Source organism: Haliotis rubra, unplaced genomic scaffold (genome assembly GCF_003918875.1).
Source record: "Haliotis rubra isolate DU_JTF1 unplaced genomic scaffold, ASM391887v1 Scf10, whole genome shotgun sequence".
NCBI classification, from domain to species: Eukaryota; Metazoa; Mollusca; class Gastropoda; order Lepetellida; family Haliotidae; genus Haliotis; species Haliotis rubra.
The window spans coordinates 906,808-925,165 of record NW_025764892.1 but is presented as its reverse complement, the minus strand read 5'-3'; positions in this window follow the sequence as shown (position 1 = coordinate 925,165).

The following is an 18,358-nucleotide window of genomic DNA, read 5'->3' as shown; positions in this document are numbered from 1 at the left end:
CTCAAGCAGAAAAACCAAAAAGTAATTTTTCCACCAGATTGGCCCATGAGCCACCGCCTTCTGGCACCAGCATCTAGGCAAATTTTCACAAATATGAAAATCCATACACACATAGTAGATATACAAAAACAAAACATGTCAATTTTGTTACCAAATAAGACCAAGCCAAATAATATTAGAGCAATGAAATTTAGTGCTCAGGGCTCGGCATGACCAGCCGATTGGTTGAACCGGGCCAATTCAACCACCCGTCTAGGTGAAGTCAGGGCCGAAGTGGTGTGTTGGGCAAAGGAACACTGTTCCTGGAACCAGTGCCCTCAACCACCAGAATCCCTTCCTCCACCGACACAGGGGCGCAACCCACGGCAAACGGGTTGGTGGACCAAATATCCCCCCGGGTCCACAACGGGGGTTTGAAGGGCGCTTAGCGTTACCCAGCACCCACCACGAGGAGGTGGCCCTTCATGGGTGCCTGTTAACGATTGATTTCAGAGGCAATAAATATAAACTGCAGTGACTTATATATGTTTGATTTAGATCCCAACTCGAGAGAGCAAACAACTTGTTGGATATGTTGGTTAGGATTGTACAGGTGTGGTATCTCGCGAGATCTCACTACACCAGGAAGTATTGCTTCAATACCTTCCTACTGCTTAATTGTGCCCTGCGACTTACTCCTTTATGCACTGTTGATCCATGAAGGTCCTGGTTAGAATTGATCTTCAGTAACCCATTCTTGTCTTAAGAGGCGACTAACGGGATCGGGTGGTCAGGCTCGCTGACTTGGTTGACACATGTCATCGGTTCCGAAATGCACAGATCGATGCTCATGCAACTGATCACTGGACTGTCTGGTCCAGACTCGACTATTTACAGACCACCGCCATATAACTGGAATATTGCTGAGTGCGGCGTAAAACTAAACTCACTATATATTAACTGTTGAGCAATAATTTGCCCAAACCCATTCGTCACGTAAACAACTAATCAAGTCTTGATAATTTCCATATGTTAGCAGCTTGTTGCCTGACGGACTATCAAAATATTTATTCAAGATTAAGGCATGATATGGTTGCTTGACCTTTAATGAAACATCTTTTGCGATTTCAGACGTATACGGTTTTCGTCCAGGTTTCCTGTTCTCAGTTGCACGTGATGTGTGAAGATTCAATTACCCGAAATGTCAAAGGTTATGTCCTGTTTCCAAAACAAAACATGTATCCGTTAGTCAAGCACAATACAATGCCTGACTGAATAACGAAATTGTTCACAACATCCACCTACATGTGTACACAAATTTACAAGTAGCTGATACTTCAACACTCAAGTTGCCTAACATATGGGTGTATGTCTCATAATGACTTGCTGATCATGAGTAAAAAAGACCTTTTTTTCCACTGTGTATGCCTGTAAGGTTGTTAGAAACATGTGAAACTACATTATTGCGGAAATACAGCAGGTAACAATATTGCGGCAATACAACAGGTATATACCCACACTTGAATCAGTTACATATAACTGATAGATCAATAATAAGAAATGATAATCAGATCAACTGACAGAAATCGTATCAACTAAGATCGTAATCGTGCGTATTGTCACTGAGAACGTGAGAGTGTGCTGTGAATTTACGACCCTAGCTGGATATGGTTTAAACAAACGCTTTTCTCGGCGACCCTCCTACTAGTCGCATACGAAGCCCCCAACGGCTCTTTACTGTGTCGGTATATGACTGTGTCGGTTCGGTATATGCTACACACTCCATGTCTGGGAGCATGTTGGTCTGTTAGACCTTTGCCATTTTTTAGTGTTACCTTTTTAAAGTTCTGATAATACGTAAATAAGGACTCATCAAGGTTGAAAATGAAAGAAATCATTATATTTATTCAGACAGAAAAAATGTGATTACCATGTCGAAACGTCGATACCAGATTAAACCTTCTCCTAAATACTTTATAATTATAGAATATGCTTAACTATAGGTATCTTCTATGTAGATGTTGTAAGGATGTTACACTATAGAGCAGATAAATTGGAATGTATGATCAGCTCACACCAGCACCCCACTTCGGGTGACCATAAAGTGGTTGTATATTACACTACCAGATGTTTGTACGGGGGAGACTTGAGATAAGGAAATGAATAAAAACTGTAGTGACATTCGTAATTGACACGGGGATTATTTCCTGTCCTTTCCTTCTTCGGCTCTCAAGGTGAAACTACGACTGCCATGTGTTAGTATTGTGTAACATTGTAACTATGATACAATATTAATGATACTATGTAACTGAGAATGCAGTTGTGGGGAAAACATTCATTGTTGGCATTCGCTATCATGCACCCATGCCTCGATCATCGGAATTTATTCCGAGTTTTATCGTATTGAAAATATAGTCACCCATAGTGAGTTAGTGAGTTAAAATTGAACGTCACATCGGCAATAGTTCAGCCATATCGTGACGAGAATTTGAATCTTAAGACTAAATACCTAAGGAATAAAAAACTACCATCGATGGACAGTAGAAAAACTAGATTATCACAGTTATAGGTTACAACTAGTTGATAGTATTTAAAAGAACAGATAATAAACAACAACACATCGTAAAAATGGGCTAGAGATCGACAGCAACTGAAGGTAGATCATCATGCCAGAGACCATGGGGACTTCTGCTACCTGCATGGACCCTAACTGGATTTATACCATCCCTTCGGCTACTGACGATTGTACTGAGATTTAGCCATTGCATAAAACAACAAAGATACTGAGGTTAAAGGTTTGGCTGACTGGAATTTACTTCCAAAGGTTTGGGACTTAAGCACCCTCATCAGCCACCATACTCTCGGGAGGACAATATTTTTACAAGACTTAAACCCCCTTTGAGGGTACAGCCACTAACAATCTTGGATGCTAATTTAATCTACCAAGTCTAAAATGACATTTATTTATTTACATCACAAATTATTCAAAATGTTCCAATCAGTTCAATTTCTTTTAAAAACTCAATAATTAAATGATAATTAACATTATTAAATAGGTCCTTTAGTGTTTTCACGCTGAAATATTTATCCCTTGTGATTTTAAAAATCAACAGTCAAGCTAGACATGCTTGACCGTGATTCCCTCCTCACAAGGGATACAAAACGGAGGGTCCTCACCTTTATGTTACATTAGAGAGGAATTTAGATCGGGTAATCATAGCATAGTGAATGAACATTGAAATATTTTGTAGAAGAACTGGATTTTTACTACTTAACAGTGAGGAGAATTTTATCACATTTGGATGGACATAGTAATATCTTTTAATATATTTGGTTCGCAACCGGCCATGAAATTGGACTTATTAGGAGGAAAGGTAATTCATCTTCTATTTCGTTTACATTACAAAGTGTACATAATCTATTGTCTCTTTTTACATTCATACATCTGCCTCTTTCAATCAACAAATCATGAAAAGAAAACCAAAATCGTGCCAGTGCTATTCTAAACTTTTTAACATTAACACAGGATAAATATGTCTCAAGGAATAATACATGCCTTTTTTGATAAGGATATCCTTTCACACCAGAAATCTGTTATTATCTGTTATATAGGTATTCCCGATTGGTTGCATATGGATTCCGATATTTGTAAACATCGTTTACTTTCAATTCAAGGATGTCTACTGCTGAGAGGTTGTTTCCATAATAATAGTAAATAAACAATATAAACCCTAGGTGTGTGTGTGTGTGTGTGTGTGTGTGTGTGTGTGTGTGTGTGTGTGTGTGTGTGTGTGTGTGTGTGTGTGTGTGTGTGTGTGTGTGTGTGTGTGTGTGTTACCAAGATAAAAATGCAAACAAAATGGGGATCATGAGGCTGGAACATAGCAAAACCAACTTGCTTGGGGCGGACAGATAATATGTAGAAAAATAAAACATAAAAACAGCTGCATTTGTATGATTTCTTTGTGAGGCTGACTACTGTTTGAACGCCCTTCGTAAATCTAAAACGGCAACGCGGTAACAATTATACTTACAGCGTTTAGAGTCTTTTTTACATTGAAGTGGTGTTCGCAAAATACCGAGAACTATAATTTGGAAATGTGATCATGCAGGATTATATAAATGCTGCAAACTAAAACTCAACAATGATAAATGATTACACGTTTTACTCTAATATATCTTTATAACGAGGTAGAGAGGACAAAAGGTAGATCTTAGATAAAATAATCATATTTCAGAGAAAAACATTTAAATTATCCAAATTTCCGTTATGCCTATGTCTTGCCATACAACAGCAGCCTGTAAACAGTCAAGTCCAGACAATGGAGTAACTTAATGTTTAAACGTACGCAATCGATTACAAAACATTGTGAGAAATCTTATCGATATCAGAACCTACGAGTTTAAACAAAATTCATGCGAGTAATTAGTAAACCTACCCATGTGCTCAAATGTCCAAACGTTTCCAAAGTTGTAGAAACCAGACTGACTTCGTACACCGAATGTACACACTGTCAGTCACTTATGTTCCAAAGCATGAAGAATGTTCTAAAGACCCCTGCCCCCGTGTCATAAAATTAATCGACAGTCCAGGTGGCGCTCGGGTTTTCTGTGTCTTGTCAACAACTGGTGTGCGCATAAACGCCTTTTACTGGCACTTTAGAAGTTGTATATTACAATACTGACATATTTATGGATAAAACCCTCCTTTTTAGAGTTCAATGTCAAATATGTTCTCGTCACGACATGGCTGAGATATTGCCGATGTGACGTTAAATATTAACTCACTCAATCACTACTTTTTAGAGTGCAACGTTCAGATACAGATTCTTGTATCGTTGTCAAACATGTCATAATACAGGAAGTAAACGTAACGCAACACAACACTCAAGAACGACGGGTACATGTTTCCGTCGGCCCTACCGCCATGGTGCATTTTGGAAGGGTTCTGTTTGAATTGAGACACGCAGCGGGCGCCAGACCAAGAGTTAATGTGCCTCAGGTTTTTTTTATATTTAACACTTATAAAAAAACGCATGCAAAAGCCTGACAAGTAAAACTAGAGATAACGACTGCAGTAATCAGCAATAGACAGTACATAGAACAGGATAAAATATTTTTCATCATGTCCCTTCAGCGCTTCCGTACTATCGTATGTAACAGCTTTAAACATATTGATTAATTCTTGTCTGTTTTATTTAGTGTGGTCATTCCTTCCCAGCTACATCAGGGTTACTGATGGTTTTTGAGGTTGGATGCTCTGCCATGCCTGAATATACAAGAAAAGCATAGTTTTAACGCAGGTTGCATGGAACGAATTCAAGTGCTCATGCGTACCTGTCAACACGTGCTGCATATCTGAAGGACATAACTGCTGGCATGCAGTTACCACTAAAAGAAATACATTTTCGATAAAATATTTAGCTTAGTTTTAAAACACCGTTTACACGTGTACTATATGCTTTTACATACCTTCAAGTTCATTTGGTAAATGAAAATATCATTCTTGTGACATCCCCACTGTTCCACTGCTGCAAATACCGTATGCCAATTCTGTAAACTTGATTATGTTTGGAGAATGTGTTGTGTCTGAACTAGAATATATCTTGTGTGAATACCCACTCAGGTAATATAGTGTGAGTGAGTGAGTGAGTTATTTGGGTTAGCTTTACGTCACGTTTATCAATATTCCAGCCATATCACGACGGGGGGACAACGGAAATCACACATTATACCCATGTTTGGAATTGAAACCGGGTCTTCTGTGTGACTAGTGAACGTTTTAACCACTAGGCTACACCACAGCCCGGGTAGTGTATTAGTAAGGCTGTGTCGGATATGCTTTATTCAACCATATGCAGATTGTTGAATTACATTCTTGTCTGTTGTGCACTTTACTATATGTATCGTAATTAATGCTGTATGTATCTTGTCTGACGAATCTATATCACGTTCTTCTCATATACGTTTCTCTACTACTGATTGTAAACATCATCTAAGAACTGATTGTAAATATTTTAATTGTTGACTGATTATATGTAAATGGCACTTGGCTGTATTTCAATGTTATACATGACGTGAAGAGTCCCCGACTTTTCGAGTAAAGTAAAACAGTGACAAATGATTATTACAAAACAATTATACTAACAAATCATAGCCTGTAAGGAACAGTACGTTATCATTATGCCAACAGCAACCTCGATCTTGTCAAAAACACACGGTAACATCGCAGTGGAAATATCACTGTACGTGTACGTGGCAAAGGGGGATAACTCCTTGACGCTTAAATGTAAGCGCTTGCTGCCCCGTATTCGCGGTGACATCTTGCCACTGTATAATAATTATACAGCAAAGTATTGCATATTGTTATGTGTAGCCCATATGTTTACCACACAGATAGTGTTGTTTTATACCCAGGCTTTCACATCCAACTATAATACACAAATGTGTAACAAGCTGAATTACCTGTATTGAAGTAGTGACAGTTAATGAGTGGAGATTGAAATTACAATTCAAGAATGAAACTGAACTGTTGTGTACTTATTCAGCCGCATTTAACAACAACCAAACATGTAGGATATTGACGAGTTTTACATCACTTCCCGTAACCTTCCCTCACAAGCAGGGCAACGTGTTCACGGATAATAGTGCGCGTTCTGAATAGTGTTCTAAGGTCGGAGTTTAGTTTTACACCGGTTTTAGCAATATTCCATCAATATCACGGGGAACACCAGAAATGGGATCCACACGTGGCACCCATTTGAGGAATCGAACTCCGCTATTTTTGCTTGACGAGCGAACACTTGAATCACTGGGCTACTCAACTACCCCGATACGTCTGAGTAGAATTTTCCTGATTCAGGGATCGCATAAAAGAGCCATAATCAGTCTGAAATTGACATGTTTCTTGTTTTGTATTTTCAATTCCAGCCTTGAAACTAGGTCAAAAGAAAAATTAATGCCGTTTCAACTCTTTGAGTGGCATTTTAGAAGTTGGAAAGTACAATATAGACAAACTTCAGTCTTCTTTATTTTGTGAGTGCGAGTTTTCGAGTTTGTCAAGCAGGAATCGAAGGTCGCACTCACGAAATGGAGAAGCTGTTGTCCATAAAGCTTGTCTATATTGTACTTCCCAGCTTCTCAAATGCCACTCAAAGAAGTTATGATATACCGTTAGGGTATATATTTATGCGCCTATGGAGGTTAGATATCGCGCGGGAAACCTTAATATTCATTTATCACTAACTTAAATAGTAATGGTATGTTGGGTCTTCTCAAAACGCACTGGTTTATTATGAAAAATCTCCCGACTGACCATATTCTGGATGATCAAATGGAATGCTTTCGAGAAAACCTCTATTTAATTATGTTTCTATTTCGCGTGCATATTAAAACTACAATGTGTGTTTTTTTGAAAATGCGGTTAGAGTGATCACATATGTATCACAGGTTACGTGATCTACATTATTCACGATTTATATCCATGTACTTTTATGTGTGATTCTACCATGAATCAAGAAAATACTAGATTCTGATTGGTTGTTCAGAAAAATCAGACGGCATCAATTGTGGATTGACGCTCATCTGATTGTAAGGCCGCTTCACCGCGCATTGACAAATCTTATTGTGAGAACTACTTCCGTTTGACCACAATGATGGCGGATCATAACAACAACTCCATGCATTTTGACGCTGACTTTCGAATATTCCACATAGGCAATTGGAAATTTTTGGATTAAAAAATGCGTTTGATTTCATTGCGCTTCACTGCGCACGTATAGAACACTGCCGCACTACTTCAGCTTGACCACCAACATGACTAATATCAACACAACAGACGTGATGGAAATGTTGATAAAACATTTATTTAAACTCGAAAACAAAACAATATCTAACATATAAATCAGAAAGCCTTGTAAAAATACATCCCTATCTATACAAAATATGCAGCAAAACATTAGTAAACATTTACCTACCTGGTAAATGGTATATTTAATTCCGTTTAGAATGGGAAATTTGCAAGATAGATCTAACGGTCTGGCGAAACACCACATTTATGCCACTCATAGTCATACTCCATCATACCCCGTTGCATCGTTCACAAAATAATTCTGCTCTCTGCCAGCTTCCCCTCAAGGTTGTCATTGTTATGTTCATGTACTTTGAAAAACACTTGGACACAGTCCAGTCCCAAACGAAGAAAAGTTCCAAGGAATCACAAGTTAGTCGCATGTACACTAAGCAGCAGCACTGTCACCCTTTTGTCGCATGCCGGGGTGGAGGCAGTACGTGAAATCATGATCGGCCGGTCATAAAAATCAACAGTCTTTGATGAGTTACAGGTCGTAGGTTGATCAGGAAAGGATCTATTCTTCGATTCTGCAGGGTTCAGATTCGACAGTCAGACAAGTATTGCCCACTGTCACTTCAAATTTCAACCTTTCGCAAAATGTAAACACTGGCTCGTCCGCCATTTCAAACTGTTGCGTAACTGTCTACTTCGAAGAAAATAAGTAGGTCAGACGATTCCATTATAGTGTGGCCAGGGGGGTACAGTTTCACGGCACACAAAACAATAGGCTGGTTTTAGTCGTGTGGAGTTGGGATGAAAAACCCCAAGATCTCGGGTATTACATAATTGCATTGAATAAACAGTAGTTTGATTTCTTTGGACAGAATATTGTTATGTTGTAATGTTTAAAAAATACGAACGGCACCTACCGCTCCCTTCACAGACGAGTTCAATTCGCCTCTCGTCCCATGCTGGATTACGCAGTGTCTTCCGCAGAGCGAGGAAGTTCGATTTTAAATGGTTCATGGTAGAATGGAGATAACCCTAGTGTGTTACGCGTTCGGTTCCAATTGAAATTTAGTCGCCATCAATTCAGTAAAGCATGTCTCTGATTTTCAAACACACTAGGTTTATCTCCTAATTCAGATCGGTGGAATGTTAGAGGTCATTGATTATTGGACTCGCTGTAGATATTACTGAATATGATGGCCATACTGAAGACACGACATCATTTAGCATTTGTTTGGCATATTTTTCGCTTTTGTTTATATACATCTTTGACATGTACTCTCCCCCAATAAGAATCGCCATAGTGTATTTTCATGAATTCAATCTATGAGATAACACATGTTATTCCTGATCAGTTGCAGCCACATTTCACGGTATAAAAGATAAAATATCTGTTAACATGTATAGCTTATGAAAAGTTCAATAAGTGATGGCCTCCGTTCTCACTTGGGCCACCACTGGGACCAGACACGTACTCTTCTGTCAGTGTACAGGATTAAAAATAAGTGACTCGTCACTGAACCATACCCGTCTCCAGTCTTGTAGATTCCAGAATCGAACGTTTTTGCACCCTGGACTCCTTGACGTCGGTGTAGTCGTCGCAGCACAGGGTCAAAGGTCGAGGTCCAGCTTCTAAAATGGTTTGCACCGGCACTTTCCTCAAACCAGGCACTGCATTTGCAGTTGCTGTCATAGTTCGATTCCGCAAATAAAGTACATAGATTTACCTATCTTGCGCTGCAGGGGTAATCAGATGTCTACCACTTCCAGGCCGACCTTGCGTTCAATTTATTTGCTGATATTAGTCCCATTAACGGCTGGTGGTACTCTGGTGAACATTGAGGTGACATGCAACGGCAGATCGAGACTCCCCAGCCTCCATACGTCCAATGGCAATGTTTCGATTTACAGCAGTGAGTCGCGGCTTAACGATATTCTTTCATTTAGCTGACTATATAACTGTATAAAAGCAAAACGGCCTTATACAAGCAATGTTCCTGCTCCCGATTCCTCAGAACTGTAAGTGCATATTGAGAACCACTTTCTCTCCATGACATTTTCATGCAAGTTGACACTTTCCAACGTAAACGTGCATTAAAGCTTCGCATTAAGATGCGTATTTACTCTGTGCATTTCTTCCATGAACACACACCAGCATTATAATGGAAAAAAATATAACAATCAAACATTAATTTTGAATAATTATTTGAAATGTCACATATCAACCTATGCATTCATTTTCAAGGTCTATGTTTGGCTAAGGCTAATTATAGTGAGTCGGGCAGTTAGCTTGGGACCGCACACGTTAACATAACCAAGAGAAGCATCTATTGATGGCCAGTCTATATTCGATGAATCTCATCGGTCTTAACATGTCATGATAAAATATCAGCAAAATTACAACCTTGGATAGCACCTTACACTATGCTGAAAATAAAATACTTTTGATACAGAGCAACAGAGGACAATGCATTGAAAGCAAATTTATCTTCAGTAAGAAACGCACTATCTGTGCAACCAATTACTAACATAATCTTACATAATGTTGTATATTTATGAAGAACGTAAGGATATAAGCTTTACAACCAAGCAGGATACATCTTAAAACCGAATAATAGGAGTACACATGTATTAGCATATATGTTACCAATTATTAAAACAATTTCATATGATCTTTGATATTTATGAAAAAATGTAACTGATAGGCTTTGCTTCAGTAAAGCCAACATGACATAATAATAATACGCTTTCAAATCTTAATTAAAAAAATTACATTGCAGGTTGAATAATAATGACAATTTCTTTTATATGTAGACTACAGTAACTTGCCAAAGGCTATATACAGAACGGCATGTTATTTAATGTGAGTGAGTGAGTTAAATTTTAACGTCACATCGGCAATATTTCAGCCATATCGTGACGAGAACAATTAATTTTATACATAGTAAGTAATGGTAAACTGTAAAAACCTGTCGACGAAGGACAGTAAAACAACTAGAATATCACAATTACAACTAAAACTAGTATGGAGAGTTAAAATTGATAGCACTATTTGGACAATACAATATAAAAACAAGCTATAGATCGCCAACACCAGAAGGTAGATCACCATACCAGGGACCATGGGGACTTACAGTACCTTGGCTACCTGCATGGACCCTAGTTGGATTTACACCATCCCTTCAGCTGCTGGCGATTGTAAGAAATGTTAGCCAAAATTAAAATGACAAGAATACTACGTTGAAAAATCCAGGCGTGAAACTTTCACTTTGAAAGTTTTGGGACACGTACCCTCTCAGGAGGACAATAATTTTACACTACTTCAACCCCTTGAGGGTACAGCCACTAACAATCTAAGTTACTAATCTAAACTACCAATAATAAAATATCTATCTATTTAAAATATTTATCAAAATTCATTAATGAAATTTCTTTTAAAAAGGCAATTATTAAATGAGAATGAATATTACTAAAAAAGATCCTTCATAGTTTTAACATTGAAATATTTATCCCTTATGATGGAATATTCAACACAGTCAAGCAGGATTGCTTGACCGTGATTCTTTCATCACAAGGGATACAAAACGGAGGATCTTCACCTTTTAACAAATATTTGTGAGTGTATCTTGTATGGCCAATACGACATCGTCGTATGATGACCTCTTCAAATCTGGACTGACAACCCAAGTAAGTGTAGCCAATAGTTGGTTTTATTGCATGTAATTTATTGATACCTACTTGGGTGTCCCACTTCTTTTGCATCAGATCACGGATATAAGATCTTATAGCAGCTTTGTAATCAGAGTATGGGATCAGAAGTGGTGTCACAGATTTGTTGAGTGCTGCCTTAGCAGCAAGATCAGCCATTGTGTTACCAGAAATGCCAACGTGGCTGGGTAACCAACAAAAGACGATGTCGCATTGGCCAGTAGCAAGCTCATTATACAATTCAATAATTTCTAATAAAAGTGGATGTTTACAAGAAAGATTTTTAATAGCCTGAAGACACGAAAGAGAATCGGAAAATATTATGTATTGTTTATATTTACGGTGTTTATTAATATATTGAAGAGCTGTTAATATGGCGTTAGCTTCTGCTGTGAAAATAGAGCTGTTATTTGGTAGTCGAGAAGATATTGTTCGGGATCCAATGACAGTGGCACATGCCACCGCGCCACCATCCTTGGACCCATCTGTAAATAAGGATTTGTATGTATTATATTTATTTTTTAATTGATTATATTCTTGTTTATATTGTAATTCATTAGTTACAGATTTCTTAAACTTTGTCAGAGTTAGGTCAACTTCAGGCCTCACCAGTTGCCAAGGAGGAGAAGAAAGAAGACGGGAAGGAGCTGTATTTTCCAGCTCAATGCCGGCAGCAGAAATAAAATGGCTTAATTCTGTGCCCAAGAGGCGGAACAAGAGAAGACTTTTGTTGTATAAATCCTCATAGAGGGGATTAAAGACACAGTTAAATGCAGGGTTAGACTCGCTAGAGAATATAGTTTAGTAATGTATTGTAAAGATAATTTTATACGGCGCTGTGTAAGAGAAGGATCATCTGCTTCAACATAGAGACTATCAATAGGAGAGGTTCTAAAGGACCCAAGACAAAGTCTTAGGCCTTGGTGGTGGGCAGAATCAAGTAGTTTTAGGTTGCTTTTGCAGGCTCCACCATATACGATGGAGCCATAATCAAGTTTCGAGCGGACCAATGATCGATATAGGTGGAGGAGGGTAGCTTGATGCCCTCCCCACTTCGAGTTGGAAACGACTTTCAACAAATCGAGCGCCTTCAGGCATTTAGTTTTAAGGGTTTTAATATGCGGCAAAAAAGTTAAATGGGAGTCGAAAATTTGACCCAAGAACTTGGCCTCCTTGACAACTTTGATCGGGGTGCCATTTAAAGATAGTTCTGGGTTTTTATGCGTCTTATATTTTCTACAAAAGTGTAGACAATTAGTTTTGGACTTGGAAAATTTAAAGCCGTTTTCAAGACACCATTTATTTATTTTATTTAAACACAACTGCAATTTCCGTTCAATAGTATGCATATTTTTACCACGACAAGAAATATTAAAATCATCTACAAAAAGTGATCCATCAATTGAATCATTTAAAACCTTTGATAAACTGTTAATCTTAATACTAAACAGTTTGACAGACAAAATACTGCCTTGTGGAACACCCTGATCCTGATTGTAATGCTCAGACAGGGTAGAACCCACTCGGACTTGAAATTGTCTGTCATTTAAAAAGTTGGATATAAATTGAGGCAAACGGCCTCGTAATCCAAAGTCATGTAAATCTTTTAAAATCCCATGTTTCCATGTTGTGTCGTATGCCTTTTCCAAATCGAAAAAGATAGACACTGCATGTTGTCTATTAATTATGGCATCCTTCACAAAAGATTCTAAACGCACTAAATGATCGATTGTACTTCTGTTTTTACGGAAACCACATTGTATATCTGTTATGAGGTTATTGGTTTCCAAGTACCAAACAAGTCGATTATTTATCATGCGTTCCATGGTCTTGCAAACACAGCTAGTTAGTGAAATTGGTCTATAATTCGAGGGATCAGTATGATCACGTCCAGGTTTAGGGATGGGCACAATTATGGCATCGCGCCACGAGGAAGGAAAATTTCCAGATGTCCAAATGTCATCCAAAATATGTAAAAGTGTCTCTAAACATGAATCTGGTAAGTGCTTCAGTAGTTGATAATGTATACCATCAGCTCCTGAAGCAGTATCGTGAGCCTGGTCAAGAGCAGTGTGAAGTTCATGTATCGAAAAGGTTTCGTTATAATCTTCCCCATTATCTGAAGTAAAATTAATAGATTTCTTTTCTTGCTGTTTTTTGATATTTTTGGAATGCAAACACATAATTAGATGAGGAAGAATGTTTGGCCAAAGTCGCACCAAGTTTGTTAGCAATATCCGATTTATTAGTCAATAATTGATTCCCATCTTTCAGATGGTGAATGCTAGATTTAGAACCCTTACCTTTGATTTTCTGGATCATGTTCCATACCTTCGACATTGGCGTACGTGAATATATTTTTGAAACATAATTTTGGCAAGAATGGCGTTTGTTTTGTTTAAAAGTACGCCTTGCTTTAGCATTTAAAATTTTGAACCTATTTAAATTGTGGACCATAGGATGGCGACGGAAATACAGTTCAGCTTTCTTCCGGGCCTTCCTAGCTTGTTTGCAGTCAGCGGTAAACCATGGTTTACGTATGTGTGGATTGGAAGAGGACTTCGGAACACATTCATCAGCTATTTTAAGAAGTTCGTTAGAGAAGAGTGTTACAGGGTCGGGAACATCAAGAAAAGCACCAGGTGTTAGTTTAGTAGAACAACGAATTTCATACAAATCCCAGTTAGCTTTAGCAAAGTTCCATCGTGATGATGGAGGAACATCAGAAGGTGTCACAGATTTCAATATGGTCGGAAAATGGTCACTTCCACAGAGGTCATCGAACTGACCATTCAAATTCACTCAGTAAACTAGAGTCAACAATGAATAAATCCAGACAAGAGTAAGTTCCAGTTCCTGGATGTAGATATGTATGAGAACCATCATTAAATATGCATAAATCGTTGTTTGAGAAAAACTCCTCTAAGATTTTACCCTTTGTATTGATGTTATTACTACCCCAAAGCGGGTTATGGCCATTTAAATCTCCCATGATGACACATGGCTTTGGTAGCTGGTCATATAATGTTTGAAGATCAACCTGTCGGAGGCAAAACGAAGGTGGAATATATAAAGAACACAGGGTAAAAACGATATTTAGGGTTACTCGTACAGCGACAGCTTGGAGAGGGGTATTTAGAGGAATGACGCCCTGCCTCACCATAACAGAAGATCCACCAGAAGCTTTATCACCTGGAGGAGAGAAGTGATGGTATGAGTTATAATATCTCAAGTCAAAATTATCTGTAACTTTAAGGAAAGTTTCCTGTAAGAAAAAAAGGCTGATGGTTTTAGATCTTGTATTAATAGCTGAAAATCATTAAAGTTATTGCGAAGTCCTCTACAATTCCATTGAATTACATTAAGGGAGGAAGTCATGGTGGTTCAATGGGAGATCGAGCACGGGGAGAAGGTCCTCTTCGCTGATCTGGCAGCGATGGAGTGACCTCCATGTCCAGAGGTTCAAAGGTGTTGTGAACCTCTATAGGGACGGAAAAAGGAGGAGCCACTTCTAAGTGTTTAAGTGCCCTAATTTCTTTTTTTTGAGTTGTTTCCGTTCTTTGTTCGTGAGACGTTTCGGTTTGGTTACCGGTGCTGTCTGGGTTTCAGGGTCTGAAAGAATTTGAGGTGCTGGCAAATTCTTGGAGTCTGATGGAGTGTCAGACAATGCTGGAAGCGGATGGTCAGCTTCAATATCAGTATCTGTCTGAGTGGCAGCACCATTTCTGGTACCAGAAACACTGTACAAAACAGTTGGGTCGTCTGAGACCCAGGTGATTGCAGTTTGACAGCCTGATCAACCTTTGTGCAAGGAGTAGAAACGGCTGCTGCGTACGTTTTGTAGAAGACATGCGACTATTAACTGGTACGTAATTTTTTGCTTCATTGAAGGATATATTGTTGGTGTGCTTCAGTTTCAAAATTTGTGTTTGCCTTTCATATGCTGGACATAATTTGGAAAATGACATATGGTCACAGTTGCAGTTTGCACATTTGATTTCATTTGTGCAGTTGACGTTTTCATGTGTCCAACCACAACGGGAACAAACTGGGGAGCTGCGACATGACTTAGCTCCGTGTCCACACTCTTGACATTTGAAACATCGAAGCGGATTCGGGATATACACTTCCACATCGATGTTAAAATACCCAGCTTTTATTGATTTTGGTAGTGACGTGAGACAGAAGGTAAACAGGTAGGTATTGGTCTGAATGATATCATCACCGTTTTTCCTAGTGAATCTATTTACAGAGGTGACACCTTGGGCCTTCAGTTCAGAAGCAATTTCTTCCTCTGACATGTCAGCGAGACATTTAGCTCGATCACTGATTATGCCTCTGCAGGAATTTAGTGTTTTATGTATTGAGACAGTAATCCCAGTATTCGCAAATTGACGAGCTTCGAGCAAATTGACAGATTGCTGTCTCTTTGCACATTCAACTAACAGAGAACCTGTCCTGAGACGTGTGACATTTTTCACTTCACCACATATTCCAGCAATGGCTTTTGATATGGCAAAGGGGTTAAGCTTCAAAGGTTGTCCATCAATTCCCTCCACAACCAGAAAGCGTGGCCAGGAATCAATACTGACTGCGGTAGAATCATCATCAGAAGATGATAAAGCATCTGTTTCAACATGTCGTCTTTTAGTTTTTGATCGAGAACCAGTTAGAATTTAGGTAGCCATAATGAAAAACGGATATTCGACAACCCTGCTCCCCACCCACCATGGAGTGTCAACAAGAACGGTGTCGAAGTGGAAACCGACTCCGAAACACCAGGGCTACAGGGTTGTCATACTCGAGCAATACAGACACAGGTAGCTAAAATTGTCAAACAGAATAAAGGTCAGGCTGGTTCCGCCCATGGTTATTATCTGAAGACACATAGAACCTGGAGGTCAGTAATGCCAGATTGGCCCATGAGCCACCGCCTTCTGGCATAGGACTCTAGGCAGAGTAACGATTTTTCAACGTGAGAGTATCACAACATTATTTCGAGGAGAAGATACAGAGATATACATAATGTGAAGTTGACCATGCACAGGGCATGACATGACCAGCCGATTGGTAGAACCGGGCCCGTTCTACCACCCGTCTAGGTTAAGTAAGGGTCGAAGTGGTGTGTTGGGCAAAAGGAACACTGTTCCCGGCTCCTGTGCCCTCAACCACCAGAATCCCGTCCTCCACCGACACAGGGGGCGCAACCCACGGCAAACAGGTTGCCCAATTCGGTCCTAGGACCAGCAATGGGGTGCTGTGGACCAAATATACCCCCGGGTCCACAACGGGGGGTCGAAGAGCGCTTAGCGTTACCCAGCACCCACCACGAGGAGGTGGCTCTTCACGGGTGCCGTAAATACATGTATATTCTATTGTATACGCTTTTTTACACTATAATATATTATATAATTACAAATTCACTACTGTACTTAATCAGTACTGCAAATGTAAACTGTTGAGTACGTTTGATAAGAAAGAAAACAGGAACATAGGCACATAATTCAAAAACATACAATGAATGAAATTAACATGACTTTCATTAAATAACCAAGAGAAGCATTTATTAATGACCAGGCTTTATTCGGCGTTTCTCATCAGTGAACATACCCCGAATATAGGCCGTCATTTTTACCACCTATGCTCCCAGGGGTTATGATATGGTCGCACGTTCAATTGTCATTTATTTAAATATCACAATGCTGCTAATCTACAGTGCCGACTATTGGACATAACGCTGAGATAGACATTTAGTACTGCAACATTTGGTAATATCCACACAAGGTGTTGTGTAGTCCTATTTCATAAAGTCACATTTACTTACATAAGATAGAGGAAAATAGGACGTATTTTGGAACTATGATATTCGTATTGTACTGTTTTGCAACTGGTTTCAGAAGAATATTCCGGATGTTTCCTTCGAAAATCGATCCTGCACAGCATAGACAACCCACATTGTTAATTCATGTGAAAAATAGACTGTGTTAATAATTATAACGACTTACATATTTGTGTAACTGCATTCGTCTCTGAATGTTTATTTTACATACCCATCCACTTTAACTTATTTGCAAAGTGAAGTACAATCTTCGACACACAGGTGGGACTGTTGAATAGATGATATAACATATACATGATATAGCATAAGTTATGTGTGAACGTTTGTATATCTATATATCCAAAAGGAAAAAAAGAAAAAGAAAATAAACTACAAACAAACAAAAACAACGAAAAAACACCTAAATCACATAACAAAGTCTACCAGATGTGTCAGTTATTATTTCTGGAGGGTACCAACTGTTTATTTGAACAAATCAAACAAGTGCTACTTGAATGGCACAAGCGATTGCTGATGACCAGCTTGACCATATTCATGAACAAAACTGGACAGAACAGCTTTAGTGTTTATTTGCCCAGAGCTCATATGTTACTTTTCATCGAAAACATAAGTATTAAGATTCTCCCTCTTTTAAGGCTATATCAATAAAACAGAACGAAAACAGCATAAAAAAGGATTCTTATAATAAAATGATAAAATAATAAAACTAAATCGTCCGAGAGGGAATTTGTTTTATAGTATTCCCAGAAATGATTGAGAAAGTTTCGGAAAATATCTAATAAATGTATGTATACTATTATAGAAGTTTTACGTAATGATGATTCTCTCTCTGCTTTAGAGTATTTTCAATACTTTGTGAGACCTCCTTGCCCTGCAATACACGACTGAATGCGCCTAAGTACACTACCGATAATTTGAACATTTCGTCCTACAACCATTGTTTTGTGTAGCCCGCAGCGTGTTTTTGGGTCGTTATCATGCTGGAAAATGCAATTATCTTCATACAGTGTTCAGACCGTTGGAAGGACGTG